This window comes from Lissotriton vulgaris, chromosome 11, assembly GCF_964263255.1.
Source record: "Lissotriton vulgaris chromosome 11, aLisVul1.2, whole genome shotgun sequence".
Taxonomy (NCBI): Eukaryota; Metazoa; Chordata; class Amphibia; order Caudata; family Salamandridae; genus Lissotriton; species Lissotriton vulgaris.
The window spans coordinates 949781725-949794717 of record NC_141699.1 but is presented as its reverse complement, the minus strand read 5'-3'; the positions used below and the strand labels follow the sequence as shown (position 1 = coordinate 949794717).

General features: G+C 42.5%; 1 protein-coding gene across 1 annotated transcript in view; it reads right to left on the bottom strand.

The window, feature by feature from the left end:
- The window catches only part of ARHGEF26 (Rho guanine nucleotide exchange factor 26), a 452167-nt gene that overhangs the window by 419181 nt on the left and 19993 nt on the right, over nt 1-12993 (bottom strand). The gene's annotated exons all lie outside the window — the stretch shown is intronic.

Below are 12993 nucleotides of genomic sequence, written 5' to 3'. Positions count from 1 at the left end.
CATGAGCACCGATGTGGTTAGCCTGATAATTACATTGTTTTCTTAAAACAACTGATAACTTTCCCTGCTTTGTAAACATTATAAAGCACCCTCTCTAAAAACCGGGACAGGAGCTACATTCCCTGAAATCTGCCGGAACAGCTGGTGAAAAACCGGGACCGTCCGGGCAAATCCGGGACGCCTGGTCACCTTAATGTCCTTATTTCCAAGGCAATCTTTAGCATCCAACTTGTAATAGCCCAAGATTTTCCCACTCTCGGAATTATGGATACCCTTGGTACTGGAATCGATAACTCCGGGAGTGGGAAGATCCAGGCCACTTGTGATGAAACACTCAAAAACCTTCAACGTTTGCATATGGTATGTAGGTTATATTAACCTTTAAATGGTATGCATTTAAGATTGGCAAAAATACCCTCTACCCTGGCACAACAGTCTAGCAGCATGGCATTGCAAAATTGTTCCAAATTAAAGGCGTTTTATGGTAGAGAAAGCACAGCTGACATAGTGTCCCTGTCCCATGTTTTACACTTTCACCCAGTCTTGACTTTGTAGGTGGTTTGTTTGCTGCACTTTTGGACTCCTAAGTAGAAGGTTAAAAGCAAAACTAAGGGGGCGTGGCTTATGCGCCGGCGTGTGATGGCGCTGCCCGGCTGAGCTCCGTGACGACGCGGGAGTCATTCCTGGATTTCTGCTTCCATTCCTCCTACGGACACTGGGAAAAGCTGTTCACGCACGGCGGAACATGGTCTCCGTGCTTTGCGAGCGATAGCGGCGTTTGAAATTGCCGTTTTGACATCTTTTTAAGCTGCAGCTTCTGGTCTGAGTTCAAGGACGCGAGCGGCCGCCATTTTGTGCCGTCGCGCTCGCGTTCCATTTTTTCTGGCGGTTCCAGCAATATCCCTGCTCGTATATTGCTGCCACAGGTCGCATTCAGACAAGGTATGTCCTAACTATTGCGCATCATGTCTCCTCTGCATTTTTATGACCCTTGACGCCAAAGTTCTCCTCAGCATCTCTATTGCTACTAGCTCTACCTCTCGGCGGCCATTTTGAGGTCATACCTGCGCACTTGCGATACACCTCCGTTTCTGTCACCATTAACCTTCCGCTGCTCACTGAATGAACCACATGTTTCCATTCCTCATGGACGCTATGCTGCTTTCTTCTCCACTATATTCCTAGTTGGCTCTTTGGTTGTGAATTTCTACTTTTTGCTGCCTCTTGACACCTGTCGTATGGATTAAAGTTAGTGTTCTCCAGTGCTGCCTGTTACCCCGCCCACGACCTCTTTCAACAAGTACTTTCTACCTATTTACTGTTAGGGTCTTAATACTTTACATTTTTGAATTGGCTTCTATTCCTGCGGTCCTCCTAGTTTGCCCCTCTGTTGGCAACATGTCTCAGGACGCAGGTCATGCGAGAGCGTCTGTCACCGGAACAAAACCAAAACGCCTCAAGAATGACCCTCCGTCCCCAATTCGCACCTCTCAAAACCCGGTGCTGGACTCTATTTTGGAAGAGGTTCGTGGCCTACAGCCTGTCATGGTGGCAACTAATGAGAAGCTCAAGCAGATTGAAGACAGATGGGTTGTCATGGAAAACAAAGTCCTGCAACTGGAACAACGTATTAGTGACGTCCAGGACGTATCCACAAAAATTCCTCTTCTCGAAAAGGAGCTGAAACTTCACACTGAGGACCTTGAAAACCGTAACAGGCGAAATAACCTCCGAATTTATGGTGTCCCGGAGTCCCTTGGGGAGGGCGATATGGTGACCTTCGTCCGCAAACTCCTATACGAGCTTTTGGGTCTTCAACCTGAATCTATCCCACTGAACATTCAGCGTGCACACCGTCTGGGTCGACCAACGTCCAACCCGGCCAAACCCAGAGGTATCATCCTGTTGTTTCTGGAATTCACTGAATTAATGACTGTCCTTAAAGCTGCAAGAGCAAAACGTCGCCTCATATGGTCGGGCCACACCATCTACATATCCCAGGACCTCTCGAATGCTACCAATGCACGTCGCAAGGAATTCCTTAATCCACGTCCTCGCATGAGGGATCTCAACATTCAATATGGAATTCTTCACCCTTGCCTCTGCAAAATAACCCACAATGGTCGTTCCCGTACCTTTGATGATCCTCAGAAGCTTCGAGATTATCTTCTCACCGTCTCTTCACCAACGATGGACACCAATGACTGAAACTAACTTTCTTCTACTTTTTGCAATCGTTTTTCTAATGTCTTGACGACTGTTGTGGCCTTGTCCCGGTTTCTTTCCTGTCATGTCTTGCTAATCTTTCACTTTTTATCGACTATATCTTGCCTATTTTCCCGCGTTTTCCTTGCTCTGCTGGCTAGGCGCCCGCGTTGGCGTCTCCATGCTTCCTTTACTTGGATCTTCTCTTACTTCTCAGGTCTGGCATCCTTGCCTTGATCTGTTTCTTAGCTGTTTCCTTCTCTTTTCCTCTTTTCTCTTTCTCTCCCTTTTCACAGGCCATTGTTGCATATTCCTTGCTCATTCATGTTCAGTTATCTTCTTTGTTTCCCTTCTTGTCTTTCTTCTTGTAGTCTCTAGTGTTCCTCATGGTTATTCTTACCTCGCTATATGGATTGTGATGCTCCTTCATATTTTGTTTTCCTATATTTACCCGTTTTGTATTGCTAACATGTTTGTCTTCCTTGTCTCTCCCTTTAGTTCCCTACCTGCAGTGTACTGGACCCAACTGTTACCCTCCTCCCTTACCACCCATCATGTGTAACTTCGTAACGTGGAATGTTCGTGGTCTTGGCAACCCAGTTAAGCGTCAAAAGGTATTGTCCCACTTATCCAAATTGAATGCTCAGATTGCTTTTCTCCAAGAAACGCATTGTACAGATGTCGAATCGCTGAAACTTAAGAGGGCTTGGGTGGGTCAAGTGGTGTTTTCTCCTGCGATTGATAAGAAAGGGGGTGTTGCTATTTTATTCCGTAAAGGTCTCGATGTTCAAATTTTATCCTCTCAATCGGATGCTGAGGGTCGTTGGGTTATGTCAAAAGTGTCTATACAAAGCAAAACTATGGTGCTACTCAATATCTATGGTCCTGTCCGTCCTGATCCTAAATTTTGGAATGATATTAAAATCCTCATTTCATCTATTGACTGCTCTAATGTTGTCATAGCTGGTGACCTTAACCAATGGTTGGACCCATTTTCGGATAGACTATCCTCCTCCAAATTCCAGCCGGATAAGACTCATAAAGCTTTCCAATCTGCAATTGCCTCCCGTCCCCTGTTTGATGTGTGGAAAACATGTAATCCTGAGTCACTCGAATATACATTCTACTCTAATGTACACCATACCAGGTCCAGAATTGATTATATTCTAGTAAGTAAATCTCTTCTCCCTGCGATTCAGAAATCTGAAATTGGTTCCATTTTCCTTTCGGACCATGCACCTGTATATGCCACTTTTGACCTGTCCCACACTACCACCTCTTTCAATCGTTGGAAATTTAACACTTTCCTTCTCTCTGATTCGGTTTTCATGTCCAAAGTTAAAAGTTTCATCTCTGAGTACTTCTCCCTCAATTCACCCCAAGACACATCAGTTTCAAACAATTGGGATGCTTTTAAAGCTGCACTGCGAGGTTTTACAATTTCTTATGTTTCTAGGAAAAAGAAACTCAACAGGGACAAATACACCGCCCAACTCGCCAACATTAAGACCCTAGAACACTCTTACTTCTCTTCCAAGAACCCTGACGCTCTCCTTCTCCTTATTAAAGCCAAATCTGAACTTAATCAAATTGCCACGGTTGAAGCTTGCAACACCCTTTTAAAGATCAAATCCAAATTTCATGGGGGTCAAAATAAAGCGGGGAAAATGTTGGCAAATTATCTTAAAATTAGATCTGAACGCAAATCAATTGGCTCTATTCTTAATGAAGACACTAATACAAAGGTTTCCTCTGATGAGGATATTGCACAGGTCTTCCATAATTATTATAAACTCTTATATACAGATGATACACGTCCTGTAGATGAGGATCTCTCTCGTTTCTTCGAAGGCCTTCCCCCTCCTCCATCCCTTCCCACTGAATTTCAGCAATTAGAAGCTGACATTACCCCTCAGGAAATACTCAAGGCTATTACCTCCCTTAAGAAAGCGAAAGCCCCTGGTCCAGATGGTCTCCCTATCGAATTTTATGCCAACATGCATTCCATTTTTGTTCCTCACCTTTTACAACTTTTTAATTCCTTTATTGCAGATGCCAAAGCGTCGGGTTCATTTTTGGATGCCCTCATAATCATCATTCCCAAACCGGACAAGGACCATTCCCTATGCAAAAATTATCGCCCCATATCCCTTATTAATTACGACTGTAAAATGTTTGCCAAAATTTTAGCTGCCCGCCTTGAATCCCTTATACCTCTGCTAATCACGACCGATCAAGTTGGCTTCGTGAAAGGTAGACTTGCTGCAGACAATGCCCGTGTTTTTACCAATATTATTTCCCACAGTAACCGTTTCAAGGCCCCTCTAGCTGCCCTTTCACTAGACGCAGAGAAAGCGTTTGATCGAATTAATTGGAAATTCATGTTTAAGGCATTACAATGGTTTGGTTTTGGCCCCCACTTCATTTCCTTGGTTAGACTCCTTTACTCTGCTCCCCGTGCCAGTGTTTTTGTTAATAATCAATTCTCTAAGTTTTTCCCCTTATCTAGAGGGACAAGACAAGGCTGTCCTCTCTCCCCGTTACTCTTTATTCTTTGCCTTGAGCCCTTCCTTATTAAAATCCGCTCTAACCCCCTCATCCAGGGATTCAAACAGTCCTCGATTGAGACAAAAATCTCGGCATATGCCGATGATGTTCTGGTCTACATGGCCAACCCTGTCTCATCCCTTCCCCCATTCTTAGAAGAGGTCCACCTATACTCATCTGTCTCTGGCTATAAACTTAATCTCTCCAAAACGGAAGTCCTACCCCTTAACTCATCCTGTTATCAATATATGTTTGATTCCACCGATTTTGCATGGTGTCCCTCCAAGATCAAATATCTGGGCATTTGGTTCTCCTCCACCCTGCGTGACACACTCAAACTGACCTTTACCTCCCTTACTCAAAAACTTCACTCACTCCTACAGACATGGTCTCCTCTTTTCCTTTCATGGTGGGGTCGCTTAGACACCATCAAAATGATGATTTCTCCACATATACTATATACTGTTTCCATGCTTCCTGTAAAAATTCCTAAATTGTACTTTAATAGGCTAAACTCCATCTGCTCTAAATTTTTATGGAACAATAAGCGACCCCGAATTTCCCTACCAAAACTTATACGCCCTAAATCTGAAGGGGGGGTTCGCTTCCCTGACTTCCAATCATATCATTCGGCCTTTTTACTAAAACAAGCCTTTTCATTGGCGTTTGATTTTACTGATACCCCATTACCCAGATGGATTGCAGTTGAGAGATCTTTGTTAAAGGATTTCACTTTTCAACAATCCCTTTTTATGTCCAACTGCTCATTTTTGACGCATTACCCTGTGTTGAAATATTCCCATACACTGCTACACAATATTTTTTCTAAAGACTCATCGCCCTTACAGAATTTTCTTTCCTCCAGTATTTGGTATAACAAATATCTCAAATACAAGGGTAAATCTTTCTACTTCAAGTATTGGAAAGAAAAGGATATTATGTTTGTCTATCAATTCTTTTCAGATTCATCCATTATTTCATTTGATGAAATGCAAACTAAGTTTGATTTATCTGTACAACATCGTAATGAATTTGATATTATTACTACTGCCATTATGTCTCACCTATCTACCCTCCCTACGTTTGATATCCTTCCCTCCCTTACTCCTTCCACCCCTCTATACCCTTTGTTCACTCAACAAATACCCAAAGCTGCTCTGATTTATAAAATGTTATTAGAGAATGTTGGTCCTAGACCTAAAACTGTTAATGAAGATGCTTGGGAAACTGATTTCTCTTTCTCGTTATCTATTGATACTTGGGATCGATTATGGTCCAAATTCTTTAAGACTTCAGTTTCGGCCCGTATTACTCAATCACTTTTTTTTATTTACCACAGAGCTCTGTTTACCCCTGTAAGCATTACCAAATTCTCCCCTTCCTCCTCACCCCTTTGTTGGTCCTGTTCATCTCACCCAGGCACACTTAAACACCTCTTATTTGATTGCCCACGAGTTATCACCTTTTGGAAATCAGTTTGGAAATACTGTATGCGTATTTTTCATTTTTCTGAACCATTTTCATCGTTGCATATTTTTCTAGGTTCTATTTCTGATGTTTTGGACTTACATTCTTATAATGCAAAATTGTTTGACCTATTCATTGCAACTGCATACAAAGTAATCCTGTCTTGCTGGAAGGATAACTCTAAACTGTCTGTGCAGACATGGTGGAATTTTGTGTGTGATGAGCATAGAATTGCTATTACTTCTTCTTCATCTGTCACCTTAAAAATTAAGTCTGATCTTACCTGGCTACCTTTCTCCACCTTCTTATCCTCTTCTCCCCCCCCTTAACCCCCCTTCCTTCCTTTCTCTTCCTCTTTTCCTCTTTTTCTCTTTCCTTCTTTTTCTTCTTTCCGTCTCTATACGGTTTTCTTCAATTACATGATTTTACTTCCTCGTTTCTCTTTCTCTATATCTCAAAAATTTCTTTCATGATTATCTCCTATTGACTTTGCGTTATCTTATGTTGTAATATTATGATTAGGCTGTCCTGTTTTCAGTTTCTATTTTTGGTAAATTCTGGTGGGGTTTTTTCAGTGTTTTCAATATCTTAAAAAACAGTTGTTATCAGTGGTTACACATTTTCGCACCACTAAAAACAACAGAAAAAGTTTTTTCCGGTGTTTATGAAACGTTTTGCTTTTATTATTGCTTGCTTTCTGCCCTGAAAGAACATGGTATATAGACAGTGTACTTATAGTGTATATGAGTTCCAAATAGATTTTTGCAAATTAATCTTATTGTAGTACACCCTACAATACTTCTTCCGTAAGTCTTTGGGACATGTGCGCTTGCTCTTTCCTACCCATGTAATCTTCTGTGAAAAGCCCCTCTCAGCATTCATAGCCCCTTGGGCTGAGAACCATCAGCTAAGGGACACAGTTGGGATGACTCTTTTTTTGATGCCACATAAAGCACGAAATGATAAATATTTGCGTTTTAGTTCCTGTATATAAGAAAACAGTGCACTAGAATGGACTAAAAAGTCAATAGCATCCCTCATTAACTCTGAAGATGGTAAATATGCTTTCAGCATACCATCTAACAAGTGGCAAGGATCTCCTACAGGAAATCACTTCAACTCGGGTATCAATTTTGACAGGTCATCACACAACTTTTTTTATATACGTAGCTGAATCACTGCAAATACAAACAATATCACTCCAATCTTTGTTGAACTTGGAAAGAACCTTTTTTGCAGAGCATTACAAGTGACACTGAGTTCAATGCTTTCTAAAAGTCTGGTGTCATGTTTTCACCACCACCCCAGATGCTTGGTGATATATATACTTGTCACTATACCTTGCATTGAATGTTTAAAGCCTGAGGTGTTGGCAATTCACCTACTATCAATACTGACTCACTAGAAACTATGGTCTGATGTATTAAGGGTTTTTACCCATTCTCTGTGGGTAAATGTGATGACACATATTAGGAAAGATTTTTATGAAACCAGCCATTTTACCTATCAGTGAAAGAATAAAATGCAGCCAAAATATCAAATATGAGTTTGATATTTTTTGATTCTATACAGTTTATACAATAATTAAACTAGACCTACAACATGAAACTAAACCCTGCATCTTTAGACCATAGGCCACAAAACTGAAAAAAAGTAAAAGGAAGAAGAAACAACATTTTAGTGGCATCCCTAAAGAACAAAACTCAAGCAGAACAATGTTAGCCAGTCTTCCTTACAGCTAGCTTCCATAAGAAAGTTACATTGTATTGACATCAGGAAGAAAAAAATGTCTCTTTCACTCTCTTTTTTCTTTTCTTTGAATGGCATTTAGTTTTTGGTTGTGCAGGTGTTTTTTCAGTGTTTATATGTTGCCACCGGTGAGGGCTATTTATCTTTCAGTGGGGTTTTATCAGTTATTATAGGTTTAAACCTAAAACCCCACAGCCTAATTATGATGTATCATTTTTCTTATGCTCAATAAAACTTTATTAAAAAAAAAAAAAAAAAGCAAAACTAAGCTCCAGAATGCAACAGTCTAGTGCAGGCTACAGGTGTCACATACAGTACCGTACCAAAGGTGCCATGGGCCCTAGTGCATGAAAGGAAAATAGGACCCCTGACTTTTCTTTTGCAAGTCAAATCAAATATAACTAAGGTTCAGGAGCCCCTCAGGCCCCTGGACTCCTGTGCCACTTCTCCTGCTGTACTATTGATAGCTACACCCCTGGTCACACATAACATGGGGACAATTGTCAGCTATGAGCTATGCTTAACTTGAGCCTGTGGTTTCCGGTGCTCGGCACTGGCACTTAATTGGCAACACTGGCACTTATGACTGTCTGTCACATGGTGGGCTGTTTGCCTGATTTAGAGTGAGGACAACAACAATTGTTTACTAATTCAATATACATTAAAATGACTAATACCTGCCATACTTGCTAATCTTATAGCTTTGGGGCCCTGGAATAGTCAAAATTGTCACACTTTTAGGTGTTTGGTGGTTAGTACTTGGGTTGGTACTGTCATTGGCAGCGCTGGCAGTGGCAATGAGTGGTGTAGGTTGCTGCAGCCTCCTGATTAGGGCCCTGGCACTTATTTGTTTTACAAATTAAGCACTGGCTACGAGGAAGTACTTGACTGCCCAAGATATACCCTGAAAAAGTAACTTGAGAATTGGTATGGAGTGTGAACAGTAAGAGACAGCGAGGCATTGAAACCTTGCCAGAAACCGGGCCAGTCTGTGGAACCCAAAGCTGCTCTGGAAAAAATGCTCAAACCAGCTCCGCTCCCTTCATCTTTCCATACATCCATTCTCTCTGTCTCCTCTCCTTTCTCCTCCATCTCTGATCGTTTTCTCTTTAGCTCCCCTTTACCTTTCTTTCTGTTCTATTTATCTCTCTCTTGAAGCCTCTGTGCGCCTGCTGCAGTTAACCTCAGGGAGCTGGGGAAAGTGACAGAGGCATCATGAGCTGCCCTGGGCTTTTAAACCTCACGTCAAGGGGGTTTAGCCCACCGGGGAAATGCCTAGTGGAATAAAGGGCCTATCGACCCTGGCTAGAATCACCTGGAAGTAAAGGCTTTCCCATCATTTGCAGAATGTGACCTGCATATTTCTCTTCGTTCCAAGTGTGAGCCATGGAGTGTATAGAGAAGGCAAAGTTGACACATTTTAAAAACCACTTCGAGGTACACTTTTCAGCCAACAGGGACATTTGTGAACTAAATCTCTATAAAGTCACGGGCATACATGGAAGCAATTGTCAGATAGTCCAAGGAAAAATGAGATGCTTTTCAATTTTGAGTGCAAGAAATGACATTCAGATATATCAATGTCCTTGGAAAACTTATGTGCAGGGCTGTTGATGTCCTGACAAAACAAAGCACTCGAATACCATTGCGAAGAGCTCAGACTTTCAACCAACCATGCAAGGTGCGTTAGCTCAGACTTTCAACCAACCATGCAAGGTGCGTTCCTGAAAAAATCATCACTTCCTTATCTGGTATGTTTTGTTCTAGGAAAATTTTTATTTTTTAAATGTATTTATTGAGTTTTGTTATAGAAATTAGATTTCAGAGATAAACAATACCACGTCAGAGCAATAACATTGCAGGTAGACCATTCGAACATCGTGACATATGTTTTTAGTCCAATGAGGGAGACGACCACAGTCCCGAGTGCCCAGTTGTCTGGGGCAGTGTCCCCTGAGCGGGCCTATACATGGGGGGCTACGAGGAGTTTCTCATGCGCTATCTCCGTACCCTTCAGTGCGTGGCTCAGTGCCAGCGTCCTCCGCACCGGGGTGCTCTAGGAGATATGATTGAAGGGGGGGCCAAATGTCACGCGGGTGGGAGGAGGGCGACAGAAGGTCAGCATACTTGTTCAATTGTTCCTGACAATATAGGAGGCCCGGTAAGTATAGAGGGGTTTACCCAAATAAGTCACTGGGGACCTGGGTGCTAAGTAGTATACAAAAAGAGGGTCCCAGTGAACCGTTATATATTAATCACATTTATTCACAATACCATTAAATACATAAACTTATCAGAGCGCATTGCTAATTAATCACAATGAGCTGAATCCACAATACATTAGGAGACAATAATAGCGACATATTCATCATAGTGCCCCAGGGGGAGGAAAGAAAGGGTAGCGTGATGTAGTGAAAAAGGAAAAAGCCGTTTCGACTCCAAAACTACAACTGTAGGCGTAGTTGTCACCTTACACCGTCTTCATCAGGACAAAAGCGTGAAACCCAAGGGTACACTAAGTCTTCTATAAAGGTAAATTGAATCATATATTAGTACTCTCAAAGTCAAATTTAGAGAGGATATGCAAACATAACGTTAAATCATCATGAACACAAGAGGATTTTACCATGGTGGGTGGAATATATAATTGCCACAGGATAATAGACCAAAGCATCAGTTCAATCAATCAGGCAGCTTCGTTGTCATATAGACGCTTCAAAGGTCGTCAAATCTCAGGACAATTAATTACCACTTTTTCATTGTCAAGAATTATGAAAAAGTACATGAATGTACCTTCTAAAATATTCATTAAAATATTTCTAAAAGCAACACAGGACAATCGGTAAACCAAAACTCTACCAACACAGTAAGGTATAAAGCAAAATCCACATAGCACTCCCGACGTGATAGTATATTTTTCAAAGGGTAAAATGCATGTGACATTCCGTGGTTATACGTGACATTTATAGCATTCGGTTGTCAGTGGAAAGCATCATTCACGAATCAATTAGGGTCCTGAACACGCATCACAACAGGATCTAGTACAACCAGTAAAAGACATAATCAACAGGGTATATAGTCCCTAAAGGCACTGTCACACACCACATCGCGTGTAAGTCAAAACATGAACTCTCAAAGAAGTGTCCCATTTCAAAAACAAATAACCATAACATGTTCTCATGATACAGTGATGTTCGTACCTTCTGATTGGCAAACTGTTCTTGAGATCAGTAGAGACCATTCATTCTCGATTAAAAACCACCTCGAGACCTTGGGGGTAAAATAGTGCAAGGGAATGCGAGTGAGTAATTAAACGGCTTATAATGGTACACACCCTGTGTTTTAACGCTTGCCATTAAAACACATACCTAATCTTGAGGAGATCTCTCATTAAATGATGTAAAGATATGGGCAGCTGTCAAAAGAGTCCAAACGAAACAGTCTCCTACAGGGAAAAAGTCGTGTTAGCCAGGTGATTGCTAACTACGCCTACAGTTGTAGTTTTGGGGTCGAAACGTCGACGGCTACTCTCTCCAGCATCAGTTGACGCCACCCCTATTTCAGATATTGAGTACCAGCATCATATACATGATTACTGATGAACCTTTGGAAATTAGTTATCCCAATTCTTGGCTCAAGGATCTGAAGCCAATTTATTTTTGTATGTTAAATTTGAAATAACCTGTGGTCACATTAATTATTTTTTCTTGCACAATTCTTTTTCCTTTTTCACTACATCATGCTACCCTTTCTTTCCTCCCCCTGGGGCACTATGATGAATATGTCACTATTATTGTCTCCTAATGTATTGTGGATATAGCTCATTGTGATTAATTAGCAATGCGCTCTGATAAGTTTATGTATTTAATGGTATTGTGAATAAATGTGATTAATATATAACGGTTCACTGGGACCCTCTTTTTGTGTACTAATATAGGAGGCCCTGCAGCCATTCTTTAAATTTGGGAGCCAGTCCCCTGCCCCACCTGCAAGCGACCCATCTCTTTGGGAGAAGGAGTGCTTGGGAGATGTAGCGCCGCACTGAAGCAGCTAGTGTCGCAGTGTGGCCCAGAAGCATTACCAGGGGATCATCTGGAATGTGTAGTCCAGTCATTTGGTCAAGCGCTTTCAGCACTTACGCCCAGTAGCTCCGTATGGGAGGGCAGTCCCAAGCTAAGTGCCTAAAATCAGCCCCCTCACAGCCACAGCAGTCACAGCAGTCAGTGTGACGGAGCTATAGGTGCTATAAGCGTGCAGGCGTGTAGATGAGTCGATGAATATATTTATAATGTATGATACGCAGTCTGCAGTTGGCAGATATTTCACCAGTCTGTCGGCAGCAAAAGGACCACTGTTCGTCAGTTATGGGGAGCCTAGTTCTTCCTCCCAACGGGAACGAACCTGAGGGAGAGCGTGTGCGCTGTCTTGCTGGGTGGTGCGGTATAATAATGAGATCACATGCGTGGGGGTAGTTTGTTGAAGGAGGGCATGTAGTGAGGCCATAATGGGGGGGGGGGGGTAGGGTAGTGCCAAAGAATTCCTCGCTGGTGCAAAATGTTCCATTGACATATAATTTCCCCCAGGTTTGGAGTTTTCGGAGGAGCCGGCAGCAGCCGCCCTCTTGTGTGACGGGTAGATCCAGTCAGCCCTGGAGGAGGAGCAAGGGGAGTAGAGAAAGGGCGCGTGAATGCGGCGGGCCAAGCATACCTCCAAGCGCTGACGGTGCACTCCACTGTAGTGGAGGCCAAGCGGCGAGGGATGGCAGGTGCACTGAAGAATGCAGAACAAGGGGTCAGGAGCATATTGCCTTCTTCGACTGCGAGGTGCGGCATGTAAGGGGGGTTAATCCAGTATGATGCGAAGTGGGCCTGGGCACAGCTAAAATATAGCTCCAAATCCGGGATTCCAAAGCCCCCAGCCTCGAAGGGGCGCATGAGAGTGTCCCATTGCAGTCTAGCGTGTTTCCCTCCCCATGTGAGACGTATGAGTTGCATTTTTAGGACTTTGAAGAAGTGTTGACTAGGA